The sequence below is a fragment of the Amblyomma maculatum genome, chromosome 3, assembly GCF_055883805.1.
Source record: "Amblyomma maculatum isolate TAMU_Amacu chromosome 3, ASM5588380v1, whole genome shotgun sequence".
Lineage (NCBI taxonomy): Eukaryota > Metazoa > Arthropoda > Arachnida > Ixodida > Ixodidae > Amblyomma > Amblyomma maculatum.
This window is the reverse complement of record NC_139346.1, coordinates 150730731-150756587: the sequence shown is the minus strand read 5'-3', so window position 1 is coordinate 150756587 and position 25857 is coordinate 150730731. Positions and strand designations below refer to the sequence as shown.

The 25857-nt window shown below is 43.1% G+C and overlaps 1 long non-coding RNA gene and 3 other non-coding genes across 4 annotated transcripts; all 4 read right to left on the bottom strand.

The window, feature by feature from the left end:
- Nucleotides 1-5518: 5518 nt before the first annotated feature.
- LOC146196455 (uncharacterized) lies at nt 5519-6768 on the bottom strand. The gene is made up of 2 exons (XR_014706109.1): nt 6193-6768; nt 5519-6101 (listed from the first exon to the last, which is right to left on the bottom strand). It is a non-coding gene; the product is annotated as an uncharacterized LOC146196455 (long non-coding RNA).
- A 4620-nt stretch (nt 6769-11388) lies between these two features.
- TRNAQ-UUG (transfer RNA glutamine (anticodon UUG)) lies at nt 11389-11460 on the bottom strand. The gene has a single exon. It is a non-coding gene; the product is annotated as a tRNA-Gln (tRNA).
- Nucleotides 11461-11466: 6 nt separating this feature from the next.
- TRNAE-UUC (transfer RNA glutamic acid (anticodon UUC)) lies at nt 11467-11538 on the bottom strand. The gene has a single exon. It is a non-coding gene; the product is annotated as a tRNA-Glu (tRNA).
- A 9031-nt stretch (nt 11539-20569) lies between these two features.
- On the bottom strand, nt 20570-20641 carry TRNAQ-UUG (transfer RNA glutamine (anticodon UUG)). The gene has a single exon. It is a non-coding gene; the product is annotated as a tRNA-Gln (tRNA).
- Nucleotides 20642-25857: the final 5216 nt, after the last annotated feature.

The window sequence follows — 25857 nt, the reverse complement described above, 5'->3', positions numbered from 1 at the left end:
TCAATCAATCAAAAACTTTTTATTTTCTCATACAATGTACATTGAAAAAGGGAGACTGGAGAAAAAGCAGCTTTTTTGCAGCTTGACTGAGCTCTATTCACCCATCAGAAAATATAACGATGCAATTTTTATATTAATACACAGTTTAGACCTTAGTAGAAACAGAAATTGACTCTCAAAATACACAAATAAAAGGTATACGTCATCAGAAACTCCGATAACTTTGATAGGTATTGTATATTGGGGGGGGGGGGGGGCAGTTGACGGCACTATAAGTAAGCATCAAGAGATGGTTTCAGCTAGAAGCTTAGTGTATGAGTTACAAGTATTTATGCTGTATTGTGATTTCCAGTACTCAACTATTGCCCTCGTTACTCGATGTAGGTAACTGATCTAAGTTGCGAAATTTTGCATTCGGCGGATATCAGGTCGGGAAGGGTAACTGCACCATATTAAGGAATGCTGCCCTTACGTTCCTTAAATAATTTTTCTTACAAAAAAGTTATTGAAGGCTCGTTTAAAATGTTTAGCCTTAGAAAACCATGGACGTCAAGAATATGCAAAAAGCGTTTGACCAAAACAATTATACCGTTTCAGTGCTATTTAGGATATAGCATAATGCGGAGATTAAATTCATAGAATAATGCAAATAATATGCAACACAAAGGCTGGTAAAGGCTTGCTGACGTTGACGGCCAACTTAATCTGTTCAAAAGATGAAGTAGCACCTGCCGTGTAATACCCTTATTATCGTTAGCCGAAATATTCGCTTATTACGCGTGTACAAATCCAAGTGTTCATCGCAATTCCATAGATTAGGGGGTTGGTGAATGCGTGAGTTATTAGGAACGAAGTGTCTAAAGGTACGTCCGACGTATCCATTCGATTCTCGTAAAGATACGGCGGACGTCGATATACAGGCTCATGGCTATATGCACGTCGAACGCGGCCACATTCCGCTTGCTACGCGTGAATGATCAGCCATGATCTTATCCTCTATGATATCAGCTAGCCGGACTCTCGATTAGGTGCTACGAAGAGTGCATCCGTTCTAACATAGAATACGGTCTTCACTTAGGGTTGTGTACGGCAAGCATCGCTGTCACGCACATAGCTGCAGGCGATGCTACGTACTGCACCAGCTCCACCAGCTGGCATCGAGATACGCACATTCACGAGCAGCTTTCGCTTCGCTCTAAACTATCACCTCGATCTGCCCGTAATGCGAGCGAGCTATTCCTAGCATTTACGCTGTCTTAGGTCGTGCATCGACCTCCGAAGATCTAGCGCTGGCACAACACACACGCACCTCGCCGTGCAGAACATTCAGCAGTCCAAAGTATGTATGTGAAATGGCATTATGCTTGTTCCTCACATGCAGACCGAGGAAACAGGATGTTTCTAGCTAAATTCTTCGTTTAAATTCTAACTCAGAGTCGTGGCAGAAGACATGCCGAATCTACTAGAGGCCTGCGCTGCTACTGCGGCGAGCTGCACATCGACTCGTCGAGGCGAAGACCTACTGCACCGCACCGCAAGAGTGCACAACCGGAAAGACGGAAGCACGAATGATCCGATTTCCATGTGAACAGCAATGTTCTTTGTGCTTAGCCTGCATCTTTTTCTTGTCGTTGAATTTTGCGTACATGTAGTTTAAACCTCCGCATGCTCGAGGTTAGCGTGACCCGACTGAACGGCCGCGCAGCTTTGAAACGATCGGGATCGATATGCATGCATCGCCGGACTTAGGTATGCGGTAGAAAATGTGAGCTGCACATTTCGTTGCAGAAGCTGACTCTTGGAATTTTGCAGAGTGTGCCATGCAAGTGATCGTTGCTACAACCACGCATCCATGTTCCAACGGCTGGCCTACCCCGAGGCGCATAAATGTTCAACCGTGGACGTATCAATGATCGAAGAGAGGACAGATTTTCACAATATTGGGCGCGAAATCGATAGCTACCAGTGCTCAGTGTTAGAGAAATTCTGCCTTGATCATGCGCAATTCAGTGTTTCAGGTGTGGTCTGTAGCTATAAGTTTGAACAGTTTGCCTGTCAAGTCAGCGGCGCCAGCGATGGACCGGCGGAGCGATTTTCCACGTTACACCGCTGTCTAGCTAGAAAGCCTACCTAGGCGGCGTTTGACATTCAGCTGCTTTTTGTGGGCCCCGTAATTTAAAGCAACGCCTTCAGAAACGCGTTAAATGTTAAAAAATGTATTCTCTTCAACAGTTTCACTCCAGGCTGTCAAAGCAGGCGGACGTTGATAAGACAGTTGAGCACTGCAGTCTTTAGAAATCTGTAGAATCGCCTTCAGTTTGTAGAATTATTGGAATAGGTCACTTTCCGATCGCTGGGACATAGACCCGCATGACAGCGCTGTCACGTGAATAAGGACCACACCAGACCGAAAGCTTGTCTCATATTACATAGCTAACCAAGGTATACCTTACAGCATTGTATTGATTTTGATTTTTGCATTGATTTTTATGGTGCATAAGCAACTAATTCTGCCATGCACCAAGAACAAGGTGTAATGTATTTATTTTGTGTGTAATGACTAAAATGTTGTTTAGGATGTAGCTTGTTTAGGAACATTTTAGGAAACCAAAAATGCAGGAAATTTGCACGTCTCTCCTAGAATCATGCTGGTATGGAAAAGGATCTGTTGCAAAATTGTACAAAATGTTTCCTCTTATTTTCTCGACTCTGGCGCACGTGTAAGATATGGTTTATTGTTAGTTCATCTCCACACTCCTTGCATATTGGTTTGTCCTCTTTCATAAGTATGAAGCTGTGTGTGAGGTGTGGATATGTGTTTTGTGAAGATGACCTAAAATGGCCTCCATGTTGTGTTTTTGATTACTGCATGATTTCCATTCCTTAATGACAGGTTTGACAAGTATAGTTTGTAGTTTATTTCATTGTTTCAAAAATCCTGCCATTTCACTCTCACTTTTCTTTGTACAAGCTTCTTGGTATCTTCATGCAGCATATTCACCCTCTGTAATTTAGCATTGCGTCAAGGTAACCTAGTTATTTCTTTTCATCACCTTTCAAGACAACTGTCCCGATTTCATAAAGTGTAGGGTTTCTGACGACAGGAACTCCTTGGAAGTCGTAGAAATAAATGAGATCCACAATCATGAGCTATCTAGGGTGTGCATATACATGTCCATCGCTCAGTGGAATGGTGTCAGTACGCTGTTAGAACAGGTCTTGTGGTAACAACAACCATTGTCTGAGGTGGTCCTTTAATGGGCATTGAAATGCTATGTAACTACAGGTACTGATAGAACTCTTGATCACGTTATGTGATGGTGTGATCCTTGCATGCATATTAGGTATACATTTCAGAATCTGCAGTGCACCACTTGACCATTTGCCACCAGTTTGTGTGAAAATGTATTTGTCATGCATGTTAACCAGTATTTAACAGATGACCCCTGTGCACAAGCCAAAAGTGCCATGAGCCAAATGTCACGAGGCCACACGACATGGCAGGAGCTGTTAAGTCAAGCTTACAAAGTTATATTTGAAATATGTTCTGCGACGTTTCAGCTCCAATTAAGAAAGGTTGAGGCTTACAGAGGTCTATGCCAGGTTGTCTATCACCTAACAGGGCAGCCTACGACCGTATGCTAATGAGTATATCTGAGATAACAGAGACATGAATTAAGGAATTAGTAATTATGTTTGTAGCAAAGGGCATGTAAATTAACGGGAATCCACAGTGGGATCTGCAGACAAGAAACATTAATGCTGGCACACCATACCCTTAAAGGTGGAGATTAGGAGTCTCCCTAATTTTTTTTCTGCTCAACGCTTGTCATTTCCTTCGTTCTTCCAGATGAGGAAGATGTGAAAATGATAGCATCGAAAATTCCAGAGACCATCGTTAACAAGGATGCTGATCCCAACAGCATAAAAAAGGAATTTCAGAAAAGATGGGTAACTAGTAATGCTGGCAACAGTTGAAGCTAAGTGGAAAGGCATGAAATTGAAATGTAACATATGCAGAGATATGTTGCGAGACGACCAGTCTGTGGTGTGCGACATCTGTCTCCGTTAGTTTCATCAAGTGATTGGCCAAAGCAGATGGGGCTTGTGGTTTTGTGATAAGTGCAGTGTAGTAGCATAGATGCAGCCTTGCCCATTAATAATTGGAGTGGAGTAAGTGTATTGTTTTGTTTTTGTAAGATGTTCATGGTTTCCATGCAAACATTATGAGAAATTTTTTCCTAGAGAATGTTTGCTGAAATGTGAATATAATGTGCAATAAAACTAATGTTTTATTGCTATTTACTTTTTCTTGTATACATTAGTTCTGTGAAGAAAACCACAGGCTAGAAGGAAATGTAATGGCATGCATTTTGATACTTGGCCCCGTTGTGCTGGCTCAGTAGTTAGAGTGCTTGGCAGCTGAACCCAAAGATGCAGATTTGGTTCCAGCCACAGCAGAGGCATTTCAATAGAGGCGAAACAATAGGCTGTCATGCACCGTGCGGTGTCAGTGCATGTAAAAGAACCCCAGGTGGTCGAAATTATACCGGAGCCCTCAACTATTGTGTTCCTCATAGCCGTAGTTATTTTGGGATGCTAAACCAGATATATATCACATCATACTCTGAGTAAGATGCTATTCATGGTCAGTTAATCATACACTAAATGATCAATTTTTTTCTGCATGGTACAGCAGCTGTTGTACAATTTTACTTTAGCCTTCATGAAGAATATCACACTGGCTCCACATGGCTTTCTGTTGACCCTTGATATGTGTCACAATCACACACCCGAGTATGTATTTGTCTAAAGGCACCTATGCATGCAAGGAGGGGACCATTACTTTCCACTTGTCAGAACTGAAATGCATGATCCACATCATTTCTGTAATTCAACTGCTTGCTATTTGAACTGTCCAGCATTGATGCAAGTTTCAAAGAACTGCAATTAGAAAATGAATCTAAACAGCAAACCATGCCATGAACTGCTTCGGTTTCATCTTTAGCAACTGTTTGGGAACTAAAATTAGCCAAATGTTGCAAAACATAGATGAGAGGTTACAAAATCTAAAAAACAATGCAGCCTACCTGTGGCATGTAGGGTTTCACATCCTAAAGTGACATATGTAGCTATGAAGAATACCGTAGTGGAGAGCTCCAGACTAATTTGACTGCCCAGGCTTTGTACTTTGCATTGACATCTTGCAGAAAACAGAAGCATTTGCATTTCACCTGCACCAAAGTGCGACTGCCATCACTGGTATTAAACATCACGACCTTGGGGCAAGTAGCCGAACGTGTCACTAAGATGTCGCAGCGTGTACATACATGCTATACATGTCAACCTTTCTAGCATTAAAGCTGTCACATGCATGGCAGATATTCATGTTCAGCTTTGGACTGACAAGTTTAAAAGTGTGCTATTTGTGTTTTTCTAGCATGAAAAACAAAGAAAATTAAGGAAAAGCGAAAAAAAATGAACATAATATGTTGAAAAAACACTAGTCATTAACACATAAAGCATATTCGTTCCTTTATTAATGATAAAGTGGCCTTCAACAATAGTACAAAGCCTGAAAATTTCGAAAGGTGCTGTGCCAGGCAGCTATTTTACAGAAACCTGAACCATTTCACCTGTAGGAATGCGCATCCCGGCGGTGTGGGCTGGGCACTTATTTTTCGGTCCACTCCAACATGCGAAAACTGCATCATGTGCATTCCCATTTTCCGAGTTTTGAGCTCTGTAGTACAGGCTAACAAATTGTCGATGACTTATTTTCGTCTGATTGTTGCACAGCGCGTGTAAATAAATTACTACTGCACCTAATAAACACTGACATGCACGTGCAACATCGCCGATCATAAACGGACACACTGATGTCCGTCCGGGCATCGGCGCACTCATCACAGCACTCTTCGTAGTCTCACACAGCACTCTAGTAGGACGTAATCCGTAATCACAGCATCTCACGGTAAGCACAAACCACACCTCCAGTTGTACAACAAACACGAATGACGCGATGCTTGGGCTAGAAACACGCCGGCGGTGCCCAGCTTTTTCAGCGCCGCTTGTACTACGTAGAACTTGCAGCACCAAACCTCAATGCGAGCAGAAAGCGATGCGTTACGTGACGCATCTCATCACATATGGAAGTGAGGAAACTTTGAAGAATCAAAACTACATAATTACATAACGACCGTCGTAGACGTTAATCCACATGATAACGAGGACCAAATGAGCGGGCGTGCGGGCCGCGGGCTGGCCGTCAACACCGCGATTACATGCGCTTGCGCTCTGGTCGTGCTTGCCACCCTGCCGCGGTCCAACTCACGTAAACCTATCATCATGCCATCACGTAGTGTATCACCCATTCTAGGCACTATTCTTGCCACTGTACTATTCTTTGTAATTTCACATTTCACGCATGCAGTATGTATACATACTTCTTGCACCTCGTACGTATGTACACCATGCGTACACCTCATACCAACTTCGATTTGGCTACATATGGCTACCATGTTGTTGCTACAACCACATCTGGGGATCTCGGACTCGGATCCGTCCGGCTTTCCCGACGGATCCCAAGGCCCATATCGGAGAAAAATGCGTTGGGTCCGTCGGAAGAACCCTACCGATCGGGTCCGTCCGCCGTACCTCTGAAAAATATTTCCCGGATCCGTCCGACGGATCCCGAAGAAAAACGCACCGGGTCCGTCGGACGTACCTTTAAGACCACTGATCGGGTCCGTCGGACGTACCTTTAGCCACAGCCTATTAGGAAACCTAAGATATTGGATTGCTTTAGTTTAAGCGTGGATAATATTGAATTAGGAGCTGAATTATGATCGATTACTTTATAATGAGAGACTTCGGTGGATTAAAGAGATGAGTCAAGATGTATTGACTTGAACTGCAATAGATTTTGGCTGGTAAAGAGTACATACGTAAGGTTTAAGTTGGTTTGGGTGGATTGAAATAAACTTCGAGTGAATTCTGCTGGATTTCATTGGATTAATTGAAGTGAGATGAGGGTAGATTATGGTGCATTGCGGTGGATAAATTGCGCATTCTATGCATTAATTGTTGTGAATTTAAAGTTGATTACAGTTCATTAATTCAGATTGAGGTGGGTTACGGTATAACGAGTGGTTGAAGTTGAATTGTAATGATAAGGGGAGGATTATTCTAACTTCGGAAGGATTAATATCGGATTGAGGTGGATTAATGGGTGTAATAAAAAGTAGTCAAAGCCTTCGCCTTCATAGTCGGTAAGGAGTCTTAAGGGCCTTCCGTAACTTTCAACAAAGTAGGTGTTATTATATATATATTTTTTTCATGCTAACCTTCCCACAACAGCACGCCGCAATTCTCAAGTGGTTTCACTCTGCTTCTAGGAGCAAACTGATAAAGTGACGTCCAAAATGGCACCGAAGACGCATCCAAGAATGTGGAAGACAAACAGCCAATGTTAAGCCAATTTCGTTTCAACAAACATTGCTCAAATCACTCTTAGAATACATTCGAAACGGTCTAGGCTGCATTGCTTCTGACGCTAATTCAATATGGATAAGAATTGTTATTATTGTGCCACTTCATTTATGAAATTGTCCTAGGCCATAGCTACAACTTGGCTGTAAAGCGCTCTAATCCGCCAAGGTTGTCGCCCCCAACTTCGTTTGTTTACCCTGCGATCAAGCGTCACGAGCTTCGGAATTTACAGCTCGGGTTTAAATGCTGCCTCCGCGGTCAAGATCCAGCCAGCAACCTCGTCCTCAGTTGCAGAAAACCTTGCCACTCACGCACCGCGCCGGATTTTCTTACCGAACTCTTAACTTTTCAGATTCCTGCTCATACGACACTGTACTCCCATGCACTACTGCAACATGCACAAAAGTAGTGCGATGGACAGCTGGCGCCACCTTCCTAAAGGCGACAACACTTGAGAGTAATCAGTGCCTCCAATCATCGCAGTAGAGCGCTGCATGTAGAACGTCCGTGGGGAGCCCGCTTCTAAATGTCAATATAAAAGCATGCTCAGAGGCCATGGACTGGAACATTTAACTAACCTTGCTTCCGGGAGGTGGTAATAACGTCTGCTCCGCGCAATTTAAAATAACTGAGTCCGGCTATCCACGCTGAAGGACTTATGTGTAAGTCATGGGTAGCAGCTGTGCACTGCACAAGAATACTGCTGAGTACGTCTGTATAAGGCGATAAGTGCTAACGTCTTCCCAAGTATTATGACGATGCCATCATTATGTCCGTCCTTGACGCTGTGCTAGATTCTTTTCGTTACCGGTTGTCTGTACCGTAAGGTGAAGCAAGCCAGGCCTGTGCCCCCTAGGTAGTTTACAGTACATTATAACACTTGAGGGCTGAATTGACTTGTTGTCAGTTCGCAGCAACGCTGTATGCTGCGTGATACATTTAACCTTTTAAAATGTCAGCTGTAACCTATTTGTAGTGCTGAGAATGAGCATTTAATTCATTAAATAAAACTAAGTATACTTAGGAATCCGTATGTCAGCATTGCCTTACAACTTGGCGTGTAAATTACCTTTGAAACTTTATCTGAATGTTATGAATAGAGTTGGAAATTAGCATTTCGGAGAAGCAGAAAAATGAAATGAAAATTTAATTACATAATGTTTGGTCTGTAATGAAAATTGAGCCGTAATATTTAAATGATTGGATATAAAGCATATATATTTGTGACATTGCAAGACTCCTAATTAATACTGCTTATATGTTTTAGCAATGGTTGTTTAAGAATACCTTACGCCATTAAGGAGGAATTACAGTAACGTTAAAAACGTTCCAGTGTAACGCAGGAGAGCTCAAAACATTCGTTTGAAACACTGTGTAACATTTGTCATCTGGAACTCATGCAGTAATGTCGAAAACCAGAAATTGCATACATACTGCAAGATTTACATATAACTGATTTAAGAGAAACATTTTGGGGCCACAGATGAGTCATGGGCATCAATGCAAATCAGGATAGTGTATGTGTGTTTGACGTCTTTATAGTTGTGATGGGTTGTACAGTTTTTGAGTTCCTTTTGTAGAAACCTGATTCATGAAGATTTGACAAAAGCTGCCCAAACAGGTGCATACTCACATAACTATGCGATGGGGACCAACAATGTAGTTTCTATAGCCCCGAGTGCCCAAAGTGCGAGAGAATAAAAAATATATGGCATTTATCCCATTACGCATGGCTAATGTACTAAACTGCTCAGGGTAATAAGAACATTTTGTTGGTTCCGCAAAAACATCAGAAATTCGTGTGTTGCCACTGAGCAGATAATAATAGCTGCCTTATCTTGGGCAGCCCATTCGAGTTGTGTGGAGACCAGGCTCGAAGGCCAGACTCGAAGGCCAGAATTAATTTGAAAGCTTGAATTAAAAAAAAATGGACGAAGCGCTAACTGCACATTCACATGAAAGGAGACACGGACAAGCGCTTGTCCGTGTCCCCTTTCATGTGAATGTGTTGTTAGCGCTTCGTCCATTTTTTAAAATGTTGCACCAACTGGCCCAGCAAAAAGTCCTTCCTGAAATCTTGAAGTGAGTGAAAAATTAGAAGAGTTCAACGCTGCTGAACCGAATATTGAGCGAAAGCAATAGCTGCGGGTGACCGAGCATTCTTCTAAATCTTCTTCTCTTCTTCTTCTTCATCCCCAGCCCCTACATAAAGCCCAGCTTTATGTGCTTTTATGTGCCTTAGTGGCCTAGAGGGGTAACGAAATGCCAAGGTCCTGGCAGGCTGATTCTAACATAAGCGTCCCATGTGAAACGAGAGACCCAAGTTGGCAGCTCCTGCCAGCCCACATATAAAGACCCTCTTCAACCAAGCCGTATGAACGGGCCTTATTGGGCTCTAGAAGTAACGTGAATGCCGGGGTCCTGGCAGGCTGATTCTGACATAACCGTCCCATGTGAAATGAGAGACCCAAGTTGGCAGCTCCTGCCAGCCCACATATAAAGCCTCTCTTTAACCAAGCCGTATGAACGTGCCTTAGTGGCCTATAGGGGTAACGTGAATGCTAGGGTCCTAGCAGGCTGATTCTGACACAACCGTCCCATGTTAAACGAGAGTCCCTAGTTGGCAGATCCTGCCAACTAGGTGGTCACCGCCGGGCCACGCTGACGGCTCAAACTGCGAGCAGTATTGCTTTCACAATAACAACAAAAAAAAAAAAAAAAAATCTAACAATTACCTTCTTAGTAGCCCCCGTGGCAGTTTTGAGAAAATAAGTAACCATTAATAGTTGGACGCTTGCTGGAAATCACACCTTCACGCTTCTTCTTTTTCCTTTTTATTTTCTTTTACCGAAACTTGGTGGCAGTAACCATTCACATCGACCTGAAAGAGTTGTCTACTGAAAATATGTTGGCGGTAAACTTTACATTCTAGCCCACCGTAGGTCGGTGTACACGGCGTGCAGGTTGTGTCTTCCTCTCAAGAGACTCTCTGTTTAAGAACGCAAAACAAAAAAATAAGCATTAAAGTACGGATAATTAGAATTCGAGGTAATTCGGGTAAACCTCTAACTAAACCTTAAGGTTGTTTATTCGTAGAGAAAAATTCGTCAATGTCAGAAACGCAGTATATCACCGCTAACATGTAAAGTTTCTTGAACGTTATAGTTAGCCAAGAGTACTGCGTCAACCTCTGGATCAATACTGAAACACGTTATTTTAACATTCTTCGCTGATACTTGGTTTCAGGTTGCCACTGAACACCTCTTTGCATTTAGAGGCACTCTTTCTCCTTGGTGACATCATGCGTTCAGAACACTGATCCGAAGCTCAAGTCAGATTGTATTCTGGCAGGATACCACTTCTCCTTTCAAAAACTGGATATTAATGAAGGTGGCAATGCTATACGGCCCTCCTTGCACGAGGTATTAAAAAATAATCCTTTTCTCCCTCTCCTAGCCTTAGTAAAGGCTGCGATTCCATGCGATTTAAAGAATTATCAATTTCATTGAGATGACTGATTTTGAAACATTTCAGGTGGTCGATCCCTAGATACAAATTTTTTTCCCGCGAATACATGACCTCTAGATTTGTCATTTGAGTTTGCCCATGTCGAAGGCTCTCCTCGGGCTTCTAAATGCATGACGCTTTGGTTGTGCAAAGAAGAATGCTAATTGCAGCTTTCCAAGTTTCTGATAACTCGTGATTTTATGAAACTATAGGTTAGGAAAAGACGCAATCCCAAACAAAGGGTCATGCGATGGAAAGCGGCGAGCATGTGATGAAGTATGAAAGAGCTGCCCCATTCATGTTTATCAGGGAGTATTACCGAGCCCCCTATGCAAGTAAGGCTCCCGAAGGCCGCACACTAAACGATAAAAAAAAAGTTAGGAAAAGATAAGGTCTCACCGAGACTCGAACTCGGATCGCTGGATTCAAAGTCCAGAGTGCTCACCATTACACCATGAGACCGATTACTTCCGACGCCGGGAATCGAACCCGGGCCTCCTGGGTGAAAGCCAGGTATCCTAGCCACTAGACCACGCCGGAGATGCTCGCACGTGCAGCTGCTTAACGTTTTCCCAAGGCGAGGAATCCGACACGCACGCAGCAACTGTTGCGTGACGCACCGCGTCAGCCTTTCGCACGCCATTCGGAGGGCAGCATAAAAACATCCGTCCGTTGTTTCAGGCGAAGTCGGGCAGGCTCCAGCGTTGATGACACGCTATCTTTACACGTTAGTTTAGTCGCAACAATGTACAAATAGCACTGACAATTGTTTTTCGGTTCATCTATATGTGGGTCTCAGTTACTGCTAGTCGTGAAACAGGAGGGAAGTAGAAACAATAAAGTAAAAGCGACCGCCGCCGTTGTTCAGATGATAGATTACTGTACGCGTTGTTAGGATGTCGTGATTTCGTATCCCACCATCGGCATGTGGTTAGTTTCTCAACAAATATCTAATTAACCCAATCAGACATCCTTAAGCCACAAAACGATCATACTTATAATCTTCAATTGACCAACACCATAAATTAAAGAAAAGAAAAATCTTTGAGGTATGCGTTCGATTTTTTTTTTGGCTTCCTTAACTGTCAAATAAATTGCAACGATCCTCTAATTTCTCTCCCCTTGACTTCAAAAAGCGTAAAAGTAAGTCGGGTAATGCTGCTTTTAGAGCAAGCTATCGTTCTATTTAACTGGTTTCTAAAAGAAGCAAGGAATTCTTGGTTTAGGTATATTTGTGTCGAAAGGAATCTTTAGTTCTATATACTAGTATCCACATTTTAAAGCTGCTCTTAAATTTGTTTTCGGAGCAAGAGGCGGTACAAAAAAAAAAAAAAGAAGATAACCTTCAAATACCGCAAAATTACGGAATTTATATAAAGATATGAGACGGTAGCATGCATTGTACAAATTTTTGTTTTCACTTCTTAAGCTTCACCCGAAGTTACAGATAGCCAATAACGCGAATTGACTTGACTTCCTCATCTTGATTCGCGTGTATTTCCTCCCTGTCAACGCACCAATCACGCGGCTAGCTTAATCGGGTTAAACTGAAATATGGGGTGCAAAGCAATCGGGTGTCTGTAGTTAAGAGTAACAAACACCTCTCGGAGGAGTTGTAATATTATTTAGAAAAACGTTTACAGAGAACAACAAGGAAGATTTTCAGGCCTTCACGAACGATTTTCGCTCAAAATGCAACCTGGGTGGCACACCCTCAGCGGTAATTAAGAAATGGCTTGTGCGGTGCACGCACCAAAAAAGAACACTTTAAAGCGCGGAAGTAAAATGTTCTATACCGGCCGCAGAGGTGGATGTTGGCCACTTGCGCCGAAACGAGGGTATCAAGGATATGCATTCTTCAGAAAGTAGCACTGTCGGCGACGAGGGAGGAGATTTTCCCAAGTGGCTAATGGCCATCTCTAAAAGCAAACATCTCCAGTTTCTGGCAGAAAACGGTTTGCATGACTGTTTATAGTATGCCTTATGGCAAGTTAGCGAAAAAAAGAAAAAAAAAAGGATTGCGCCCGCCGACACCGCAAGCAAATGTGACTTGGCGGCGTCGCACGCTTTCTTTAGCTTTCAAATTCGCCAACATAGAGAAAGGCACACCAGTCACACTGTCGGTGACAAGGGAGGAGGATTTCTCCAAGCTGCAAACTGACTACACTAAGAGCAAGAGCCTTCTCCGGTCTGTGGAAGAAAACGCTTTACATGCTTTTCTGTAGTATGCCTTATGCAAGTTTGCGAAATAAAAATGTAATGCAATAACTCTTCATCTTGTTTTAATAAATCGTCCTCCGCTGCAGTGGGATAGTGGTTAGGGTGTTCTATTGCTGTGCCGAAGGATGCGGAATTGAATCCCGGCAACGACAACCACTTTTCGGTGGAGGGCAAAAGCAAGACGCCCGTGGGCTGTACGATATCATTACATGTTAAAAAATTCCAGGGGGTCGAAATTTCCGGAGCCTTCCACTACGGCTTCTCTGATAGCCATCCTGAGCCGCTTTGGGACATTAAACCCCATAAAAGAAAAACTAAATCGTAAAACAACCTTTCTTGCAGTCAGCCGTATTTTATGTGCATTTTTTTCAGTTTCCTGTTATATGTGTAATTTTGATGAAACCAAACCACTCTCATCTTAGTCTTGAATAGGATTGATAGTATTGTAAATAAATAAATAAATAAATAAATAAATAAATAAATAAATAAATAAATAAATAAATAAATAAATAAATAAATAAATAAATAAATAAATAAATAAATAAATAAATAATTTAGCAATCGGCTTCCTCCTCCCGTATGAGACTAATGCAGGTGAGGCACTAGAACTTACTCTACAATAGGTCTGCCCAAGGGAAGATATAGGCGACCATAAGAGACGGCTGGGTTGAAAATATATATGGGGAAGCGATATAAGTTCAGGAAAAGTCGATCTAGGAAATATACAGGCTGGCGAAGTGATTTGTTCGTACGCCATAAGCACGTAGTTTGAGCTTGTGTTCTCTGCATGGTTCCTTCGCTCTCGGAATTTCTAACGAAAAGCATTCTACAGAAGTCAGACTGCAAAGCCCAAGGATGCGCAAGTACCGCTCTGTGCATATAACTCTCTCATGTCTTTCATGGTTGCTTGAAATATGACCAATCCCCAGGCAAAGTTCCAAATCCTAATTCCTTGTTGGGGCATCAAATATTCTGCTATCTAATACTTCAGTGTTGAAGCTTTCTGTAGGCAGTTGATTTCTTTTTTTTTCATAAAGACGCACATGTAACAAATATTTACTTCTGATAGCATTAGTGCGCTTCGCGGGAACTAAACCTATGACTGGTTAGACTACGGGTGTCAACGCTACTGAAAGTGGTATTGTTCGAGGTTTGTGTGTTTCCTTTCGACGACAAACCTTTAATATCCTTCCTGATTCGCCTATTTTGTTTATTGCACGAAACACGCAAGCTTATTAGTCTACGACGACAGCAACAATTGTTATGTAAATGTCACGCGCCGACCTTTCTGTAGTTGGGTTGGGTGGAAGTCAACCCCGTGATGGTGCCGCAGTATTTGAGAAGCCATCAACGAGCCAACGAGCGTCTCTCGGGAAACATTCATTAATGTTGTAGCAAAATGTGCAAAAGAGGTAGTGAACTGCGATGTTACAAAATAAAAATTAATTAAGGGCGCTTATCTAAAAACATCGTAATTATTTAATACAAAGGAATAACTAGAATAAAATATCGCAAATTATATAACTTCAGACTCAGCGCTGCTCCAGTTTTAAACAAAATAGCGTACCAGAACACCACATCTGTGGTTTTAGGGATGCTGCCTAATTTAGCCATGACGACGGCCTAAAAATTATTTGGGTAATTACTATAGCGCTCAACACGAGACCTCATAAACAATGACATTGGGAAAACAAATGTAGAAAGGTTGCTCTTTGTGCTTTTTATTGGTGGAAAGAAATATTTTATACAATTGGTACAAACAGTTCAAGTGAATATAAATAAAAAAAGGCTGCATACTCTTGACGGCTAGAATGTTGTCCGTAAATGCAAGAAAACCAACTAGATCAGGAATGTCATTTTCTGCCCTCATTTTGTCCAGCATGCATTTACAAGATAACCTCGTTTAAACTGAGGTAATATCGTGCCTTCTCGTGATATGAAATAGCCCAAGGCACAATCAGACTTGAAAGGAAAGGTCATGCTGCGAACCTCCCGAGCCTACTTCAAGCCCCTTGTCGAATGAGAATATGTTGACATTAAACTTTGTACCTTAGCTAAATGCAGTTTAAGGTACATAGCATGCAAGGTGATTTGAGAGAGAGACAGAGAGCCAGACTTTATTTAGAAACGCAAAAAAAAAGAAAAACAGAAAAAAAATGAAAGTGTACATGTTCCTAATTGGATGTACTTTATGAGCAGTAAATCACTGCCAAAACCTTAATGTTGTTTGATCATGACGAGAGTTTCTTTTAATGCCAGGAACGCATTATACCAACTTTGACGTGTAATGTATCTTGGAAGTTATTGTCGCACAATAGCACCTCGTTAACATCGGCATGAAATAGAAAAAAAACGTTATCATAACATGCTTCGCTGCTGCTTGGGCTTTCTCTAATCGGCCGCTGCACTTAAGTTCACTTTTAGGTACTATTTCTCGTCGCTGACATCGTGAAGCGTTCAGAATATTGGCGCAAAGCTCCAGCTGCATTTCGTGAATAAATCGGGCACATAAAAAGGTGTAAACATGCTTCACACCTTGTTTGTTAAGGTGTTTTGGAAGGAGTACACCCAAACAAAAAGGTGTTTTGGTAAAAGTACACCCATACAAAGAGGTGTTTGGTAACACCTTTCTCCTAGAGGGTTTATTAACACCAGTAAAGGATGTTAGCCCTGGGACAAGGGTTTTACAACCTTAAAGGCGTAATAAAATTTTTTAGAGTGATATAATAATATAGCTGTCAGGATACCACTCCTTCCTCCGAAGAAGTAAAGAAGGTTTATTACGACAGGTATGGTAATCGGCACTCCTTGCACGGAATGTCGAAGAATAATCTTTCTTCTCAATTCCCATGCGTCAATAAGGACAACTGAAGGCGATCCCAAGGAACAGAAATTTCATAGCCATCACGCTGATTTTTCAAGTTTATTGGCGGTTGATACCTACACGCAAGCTTTTTGTTTCCACAATTTTGACACTATATTTTGCGCATGTCGAAGGCTCCTCATGCGTTCGGAATAGATGGCGCTTTCATTGCGCAAAGAAGAACGCACATTGCGGCCTTCCAACTTTCTGATAGCTCTCGATTGTGTGAAACAACAACAACAACAACAACAACAACAACAACAACAACAACAACAACAACAACAACAACAACAACAACAACAACAACAACAACAACAACAACAACAACAACAACAACAACAACAACAACAACAACAACAACAACAACAACAACAACAACAGCAAAAATAAAGATGCAAGCTTGACCAAAGGGGCCGGCGATGCAAGCGCAAGGTATTGCGAGAAGGTATGAAATAGCTATGCAATTCAAGATTATGAGGGATTATTTACGAACCCCGAAAGCAAAGCTGGACAAGAACATATCTGATATATGGCTTGTGCTTCAAGCAACCAAACAAAACCTTGACATCCTAATTTCACTGAAAGAAACGCACGATGGCATCGAAGATGCCGTACAGTTGAACGAAAGCAACGAGTCATATAGGAAATAAAGTGTAGAGTGGACCAACATGAGGCCCAAGAGGAAACTGCTGAGTGCCCCTCGCTGGGGCGGGGCAGTGGTTATGACTACTGTGCCCAAGTATGCGAGATCGAATCCCGGAAGCGGCGGTTGATTTTCGATGGGGGTGAAAAGCTAGGTGCCGGTGTGCTGTGCGATGTCAGTGTAAGTCCCAGATGGTCTAAATCTCTCATCTGATTCACTTTGGGACGTTAAACCCTGAGTGCCTAGAGTGCATAGTGCTTATAGAAAGACAGATCGACCCACTGCATTGGCGATATCAGCCAGCAAACTTCTATCTCCATGTGATTCGGGGAAGAGTAAATGAAGGTCGTTTGGCTGAACTTGACACTACCGTCGAAACTATACGTCCACCGCTACTCAGTGATCACGACGCAGATGCAGTTCATCGCTTGAGAGAGAGACGTGATAAGATTCCTGGCGTTATCTGTCGGTAGGCTAACAAAGCGCCTGGGATAAGTGGTGGGTGAATGAGAAGAAAGTGGCCGCTGCGGGAAATGGATTGCATCTGCCAGAAAATGTGGCTGAAAGGAACCGAGAAAGTTTGAAAGACGTGAAAGAGTAGGAAAAGACACTTCTGTTTTATTGAATCATTGCATGACTTAACTATAGGTCAATGCAGACTGTTTAAAGCTGATATTTGGCGATGATATAAATAATATTTACCAGTCTGAGATACGCACGATAAAAATCTGCACCTTGTGTTGAAGGGAACTGGCTTTCCAACGTGATAAATTCATCAAAGCATATGATATAATTCTGCTTGTATTTAATAGATGCTTTCATACAAAATCTTGAAGATTGCTATCTTAAGTCTGGCATCATTAATTCTGATATCAGTGGCTACTTACCTACATACCTATGTGTTAAAAACACGTTAAAGAAATACGTTTAATGGTTCAAAAGAGTGCTTTCAGGTAATTAAAAATCAAACTCTCCTTAAAAAAAGAAACAATTCAGAAAATATCGTCTCGACTTGTACTATTCACGAAAGGAACCCGAACAAATGATATGAAACTTTTTAGATATATTCTAGCCGATGTTAAATGTTAAAAGATGTTTTTAGATGTTTAATGTATATAAAATTTTCCCGTATATTGCCGCAAATCATTAAACTCTTTACTTTTTTTTTTCGACAGCCTCTCTCTCTCTCTGATTCTGGCACCTGGATCAGTTCTGTATTATTTGTTTGTTCAAGCTCATTGTCGCGAGACGCAGCTTTATAAGTTTCTTTGTCGCGAAAGGGGCGCCGAGATGTGTCTCGAAGATTCCGGCCACTCGCGTATGTTTATGCAATGTTGCAGGTTGTGCTAGTAACAGTTTTCAGCTTTATCTAGATGTTTCCTCGCCGCCTTTAAATTCAGTGTTTGTTGGTGTGACAGCATTCGTAATTCGACGACCAGCGAGCACGTTTGCTGCAATCGCGCCGCCGAGTTTTCCGTTATTTTGAGGGCGCAAGTCAGCCCAATAATGAGTTGAATTTAGTGCGATTACGCCTGTCTCCTCATTGGTGCCAACAGCCTTGTCACCACCACGTGACAATATATAACAAAGCGAAACAATCTGCGTGTAAATAGCGGATTATTCGTCAGTTTATGAATAAAATTACTGGGAAGCAGATATGTAATATCATAAATTTATCAAAACTGAAGGGTTCAGTGATTTGAAGAGATTTAAAACTACTAAAATCCCCTGAACAAAACACTTGAGTGAGCAAAAAAGGGGCACTATCCTAAATTGGCTGCGCTGTGGTTCGGACGGACGTTGTGTGAAAGAAATTAAGCAATCTGTTTTCAGCTTGCAATACTCTTACAAAATATTATGAGGCAAAATGAGCTGGGAATATCAGCACAAAAATTAGTAAAGAAATTCAACAAGCATTTCCTTTCAAGCCCCTGTGCATGTACAATGATCATAGTAATATTCCTATGAGAACTGAGACCATACTTCTAAACACCGTCGAAGAACGTGAACTATAAAGACTGTTTCAAGAGCTTTTTAATGCCTTAAGTCCAAGAATGACCGAATGCAGTTGAAACCTATTAAATTTGCCGTTCATTTTTTTCTTCCACACCTCACCCATATTTTTAACATATGTATTGCTGATGCCGTCTTTCCTTTTAAAATGCAAATTGCTCGTTCATCTGTGAAATATAAAAAAGGTGACAAAAGTAACATAGGGATTTACAGACCTACTTCAGGGCTCCCGGAATTTTGAATCCCTTTGAAATGTTAATTCACAGGCGTTTTATAAAGTTTTGAAAGGAATGACTTATTAAGAGATTCAATGTATGCATTTCGTAAGCACCATTGTACAGAGCATGCGTTGTTAGATCAGAAAGACATCTTAGAACGCCTGGATCAAATGAAATAGTTTTTGACATTTTCATATATTTTACAAAGGCGTTTGATTTGTTGAATCATGAACTACTAATCCGAGAGCTTGAAAAGTGGGGTTTCCGAGATCACACAATATCTCTCGTACATTCTTATTAAGTAATCGAAGACAAGTTGTCAATATCAACGGCTGTATATGAAATAGAGAATTGGTTTATCGCGGTGTTCTTCAAGGCAGCACATTGGGTCTTTTCTCTTCTTAACATTTTTATCAATGATATTGTCCAGAGACGTGCTCCTGCAAAATATATAATGCAAGGGGATGGTACGAACACATTTTTCTTTCTAGAGCTGATGTAAATTACCTGGTAGATGTAGCACTCTGCCATTTAAAACAATGGGCACAAAAATTGCTTATAAGTTAGTACCTCGAAAACAAAAGTAGGTATTTTCAAGTAGACAAAAAGTTGTAAAATTGCATTATAAAAGGGTATTTGCTTTATAAGCATTGATTTATATCTATTGTTCCCAGATTTAAGACACGGGGGACATCATTAAATAATAAAAAAAGATATCTTGGACAATTATGTCTATTTTATTTACATCAAACTGTCGCAAAGTATTGGTTTAAATTATCGCTGTCTTCACGTCTTGCCGTAAGAGCAATGCTCGCATTGTGTCATTCGCTGTTTAGTTCTTTCCTCAACTACTGTGATTTACCTTGGGAAAAAACGTCAGAAAAAGAATTCTAAAGTTACATATCTTGCAGAAAAAGACTGTCCACATACGAGAACTGTCCACATATTTTATAAACATAAAATAATTCCGTTCACCAAACTACATAACTTCCGCTTATGCCGCGCTTTAAAGCACGAGATTACTGACATGTCTTCTTTTCATGAACTGGCTAATACTGAATTCGGCTACAAAGTGCATTACATCAGAAATACAAGTAAATGACTTATTAAAAGATACAGAGCGAAATATGGCTGCGAAAGGCTTATAAATATACAACCTCGTTCGTTAAATGCCCCCAGTTTTAATAATATTCAGTCGGAAATGACCTCGTCTGCAAGAATCTGCTAAAGCTGTTCGAATATTCCCTAATGAACGAGGCTTCAGTGTATTTACGAATCAAAGTAGCTCTATTCTATGCCTCATATGACTTTCATTGTATGGGAATATATTACACATGGGGTCTTTTTTTGCGCGATGTACTTCTTATGTGCCTATTTTTGCATGAAACATGTATTGTAATTTATTACCTCATATGCGCCGCTGTTTTTGCTGCCAAAGATGGCGGCTGGTTGCCTATGGCCCAGTCAAATTGTCCAAAGGCGCCTTTTATAGAGGGGACCCTGCCACCATGCATATTATAGTGGAATAATTAACATATTATTATTATTACGTGATACCTTCAATAGCCACGCTCACCCCACACTCACAGGTAAAAAAGTAGGAAGCAAAAGTTAAGGTCTCACCGAGACTCGAACTCGGATCGCTGGATTCAAAGTCCAGAGTGCTCACCATTACATCATGAGACCCATTAGTTCCGACGCCGGGAATCGAACCCGGGCCTCCTGGGTGTAGCCACTAGACCACGCCGGAGACGCTCGAACGTGCAGCTGCTTAACGTTTTCACAAGGCGAGGAATCCGACACACACGCAGCAACTGTTGCGTGACGCATCACGTCAGCCTCACGCCCGCCGTGCGGCGCGCCGCATGAAAACATCGGCCCATTTGTTCAGGCAGAGCGGGGCAGGCTCCAGCGTTGATCCTACACTATATGCGTGTAATATCAATGACTTACCGGTGGCTTCTTTCCTAAAGTTTATTCGTGACCATTAACCAATAACTGCATTGACTTGCTTCCCTTGTCACAAATATACGAGCCGTTAGTACTTGTAGTGAGCAAAAGAAAGCAGAAACAACAAGGGGAAAGCTACCACCGCCTTAGTTCAGATGGTAGGCCACTGTAGTGTATTTATGATGTGTTGGGAGTTCCCACATCGGCATATGGCTCTCTCGTCTATTAGCTAATCAGCTATCTTTCATCTACAAAATTATCACATAATTATTTTTCCTAAGCTCCGGTGCCGGCACTGCTTCCCAATCTTCGGCACGTGACGGACGCATGCCACGTGAGGCACTACAGGGCTCCTCCCCTAGACGATTGGTCGAAAAAAAAAAGAAAAAGGAAAAGAAACTCGCAGTCTAAGCAAAAGGCACTGCTCTAAAAAGAAAAACTATTAAGAAGGCTATACACATAAGTACATGTTAAGCAGTAAAAACAAGGCCTGGGGCCGATTGTGGCACCGATCATCAGCTTCTTGTTGCCAAAATTAAGCTTCGATTGAGGAAAACGCAGAAAACTGGAAGGCCTTTCAGGTATGATCTGGATCAAATTCCATTAGAATATGCTGTGGAAGTGAGGAATCGATTTCAAGAATTAGATCTAGAAGACAAAGAGCCCGAAGAGATGTGGACTGATGTTCGTGATATAATACAAGAAGTTGCTACTAAGGTAGTTACAAAGCAAAAGAAATGTAAAAAAGCTAACTGGTTATCTGAAGAGGCTTTGCGAATAGCTGAGGAAAGGAGGATGGCAAAAGTTATGGGGGAAAGAGAAAGATACAAGGTTCTCAATGCGGATTTTCAGAAAATAGCAAGGAGAGATAAGAACGCCTTCCTAAACATACAGTGCCAAGCAGTTGAGGACAACAGCCAATTAAGGAACACAAGAGCTCTGTATAAGACAATCAAAGATATCAAAGGAAGCTTCTGTGCCAAGCTGGGCGTGATAAAGGACAAACGAGGCAAGGACCTCACTGAAGCCTCAGAGATAAAGAAGAGGTGGCAGGAATACACAGAAGAACTGTACAAGAAGGACCCGGATGTGCAAACCCAACATAAGACGGTTGTGATTACTGATCTCGAGCCGGGCATCCTGAAGAGTGAAGTTGAATGGGCCTTAGCCAGCCTTGCTAAGAACAAAGCTAGCGGAATTGATGGTATTCCAGCTGAGTTGCTTCAAAACCTCAACCACGACGCTGTTAACACTCTGCATACATTATATCAGAAGATTTGGACAACCCTGCAGTGGCCACAGGATTGGAGGAGGTCAGTTTACATCCCCATTCCAAAGAAAGGCAGTGCCAAAGATTGTTCCAACTACCGCACGATCGCGCTTATTTCGCACGCTAGCAAGGTGATGTTGAAAATCCTCCAATGTAGGCTGCAGCAGTATGTGGATCGGGAGCTTCCGGACGTGCAAGCTGGGTTTCGCAAGGGCAGAGGAACTAGAGATCAAATTGCCAACCTTCGCTGGATCATGGAAAAGGCAAGAGAGTTCCAGAAACCCATTTACTTCTGCTTTATTGATTATGCGACAGCGTTTGACTGCGTAGATCACAGCAGATTGTGGCAAGCTCTCCAAGAGATGGGAGTTCCAATTCACCTCATCTGTCTACTCAGGAACCTGTATGAAGGGCAAGAGGCCACAGTCAGAACTGGGCATGGTCTTACTGATTGGTTTCCGATTGAGAAAGGGGTGAGGCAAGGCTGCATACTGTCGCCCTGCCTATTTAACCTATATGCAGAGTGCATCATGATTAAGGCCGGTCTGGACGAGTCTTCAGCTGGAGTGAAGATTGCTGGAAAACGTATCAACAACCTTAGATATGCGGATGACTTTAATGGCGGAAAGTGAAGTGGAACTCAAGAGACTTCTGATGCGCGTACAAGAAGAGAGTGAGAAGTTTGGGCTTTAACTGAACATTAAAAAGACAAAGATCATGGCGTCCTGCCCTATCAAGTCCTGGAGCATCAATGGACAAGAAGTGGAAGCTGTGACAGATTTTCTGTTCTTGGGCTCCAAGATTACCTCGGAAGGAGACTGCAGCCATGAAATTAGGAGACGCCTGCTTCTGGGAAAGAGAGCAATGGTTAGCCTTGACCGCCTAGTAAAGAGCAGAGACATTAGTCTGCCAACCAAGATCCGTATAACTCGTGCTATGGTCTTTCCAGTTGTGATGTATGGATGCGAGAGTCGGACTGTGAAAAAGGCTGAGCGCCGAAGAATTGACGCGTTGGAATTGTGGTGCTGGCGAAGACTCTTGAGAGTTCCTTGGACTGCCAGAAGATCAAATCAGTCGATATTGTCGACCATAAACCCTGACTGCTCATTGGAGGGTCAAATTCTAAAGTTAAAGCTCAGCTACTTTGGTCATCTGATGAGAAGAGAGGAGTCGCTGGAGAAAGATTTGATGTTGGGAAAGGTTGAGGGTCGCCGGAGAAGGGGTAGGCAGCGAACGCGATGGTTAGATGGCATCCTCGAGGCACTGAAGATGAAGTTATGTGATGTTAAGAAGATAGTGAGAGACCGGAAAGCGTGGCGTGACATGGTCCATAGGGTCACGAAGGGTCGGACACGACTGAACGCCTGAACTGAACATGTTAAGTTCGTGTCCAAGTCGTAGTCCAAGGGGCGAGCAGGTTTAAGCAATGTTGTTCAGGAGGTCGCGGTTGAGTAAAACGTAGCGGTAGAGGAAACGGGACTGTTGAGGAGCGTGCGGCAGAACCTTGAATCCTCCGCTTGTCCGCTTGGCATGGGACGGCGCTGAAGGCAGGCTTTGTGCTCACAACGAACTGGCCGAATGAATGCTGCAAAGCACTGCGGCGAGCCAGTTTTGGGGAGGGAACGTGACGAAGAGCTATGTACCGTCCTAAGCTTGCAGCACGAGAGGGCAAAATTAACCGTGATGAAGACAGCGGCTGTGGGCTGCGATGTGCGTACGCACGGGTCACTTTCGGTAGGCATAAGCTGACATGTTGTTGCTACCTGATAGGGGCTTGGAAAAGCGGGAGGTGCACAACAAATGCAAAATGAGTGGCCATAGGCTCTGCTACACGAACCAGAGATGCTGCGTCGCTTAGCGCGTGATGTTCGAGCGAGGTGGGTGCGGAGCCCACTGATGCGCAATCGCGATGGAGGGCGATTGTAGACGATGAGCAGGACGCTTGGTGCGAGGAATCGAGGCACGTGCTGAAGTCCGGTGCTGCTGCCTCACACGACTGGCATACCAGCACTTGAATGACGGCCATGCTTGCTACTTCTATAATGGGAGTGTAAGTGACGGCACAGGAGGACGGAACAGCTGAGGCTGCGCTTACTGTGTCGTAGACAATAGATACGTGTGGGAGAGTATAGCCGGGCCGGATGCGCTAGGCAGGAGCGGCAGGGAGCTGGCCGGAGACAGCTGAGGCGTGCTGGGCCCCGAGGATGCAGCCGTAGACGAGAGTGTAGCTGGTGAAGTGGCGGATGCTGGCGGCGGCGAAAGCGGCGTCTACCGCGCCGTAGAGCGGCAGCGGGCAGTAGCTTTCGCTGAAGTACGCCAGGACGGCAGCACGCAGCTTATCGTATGGCCAGCAACTCGAGGCAGGGCAGGCAAGCCGGCAGAGGATGTCAGGTGGTAAAATTTGGGAGAGGACTGCGTGCTTGAACTGCTGGATGGTGATACAGTTCTGGTACATCGCAGCCTCCAGTTGAGCGGACCACCCGCCGACGCCTGCAGGCCGGAACATCGGAAGCGGCAGGTCGAAAGCCGGGCCTTGCCAATATGCCATCCTAGGACGCTACCGGGGTGAAGGCACGGTTCTCCGGGTCACCACAAATGTAGAGATCGCCAGGCAGGGACGACCGCGGCCACATTTATTTGAGGAGAAGCTGAAGAGGTGACGACGGCAACGTCCGGACGAGGTGAAGGTCACGAGCGTTCCTAAGCTCTCGTGCCGGCGCTGCTTCCTTCTCTTCGGCACGTGCCGGACGCATGCCACGTGAGTCACTACATATTCATTTTTTAACGCTTGGCTAAAGTTAGCTGGGACATCCTGTATAGTCTGGAGTGGTTCATTAGTATAATGTTAACTTAATCGAGTACTATAGAACTTGGGAAGCGTCGACAGACAGAGAAGAAAAGCCACAGACATAGAAAAGTACAACACAGAAAATAACTCTCACCTGGCTTGTCCGAACTCGTTACACAATCCGCTCTTGTCAGACTTGAAAGGGAATCCTGTGTAGACAAGTTTACGAAGGTTTCCGTTGATCCGCTAACTATGCAGCCAATTCCTTCCATTATTTACTTGTCTCGGTGCAGCAGTGCTGCCTAGCATGTGTGTAGAAGAGAAACAAGGTCCTTATTGACCTTTTAATGCCCTAGTGAGTTTAACACGCGTATTTCCACGGTGCTTTGGTACCAAACCACCTTCGTGCATGCATTCGTCCGTACAGGGCTCTGCCTTTTCCACGATCGGCTTAAATGCACAAAGTACTGACCTAACATCCGTTCACAGCTCTCTTTCCTTTGCGCACCTACATACGCTCACAATAGTTTTCTAGTTCCTCATCTTAAATTGAGCTGGGTCGATCATGCAAAGTAGCAAGATGGCCTTCGCAAGCTCTATATGCAGATATTTGCATGCCGATGAAACATCGAAATGTTTCGTTGCGTACTTCACGCAAATAAGAGTTGCGAAAATAAAACAAGAGGCACGGGATGTCTTATAGTGCCGGAAACAGGTACAACCACTGAGGAAGGGGAATACTTTCAAGGACAAAGAAACATCTCCAGAGAAATGGCACGTTGCTGCGCTGACTATTGTTTCCTTTTTCTTTTTTTATCCGCACCTTTCTGTACCTTTCTTTAAGAGCGGGCGGCCAAATTGTCGAAATATTCTTTCAAACACTATTTAGTGAAA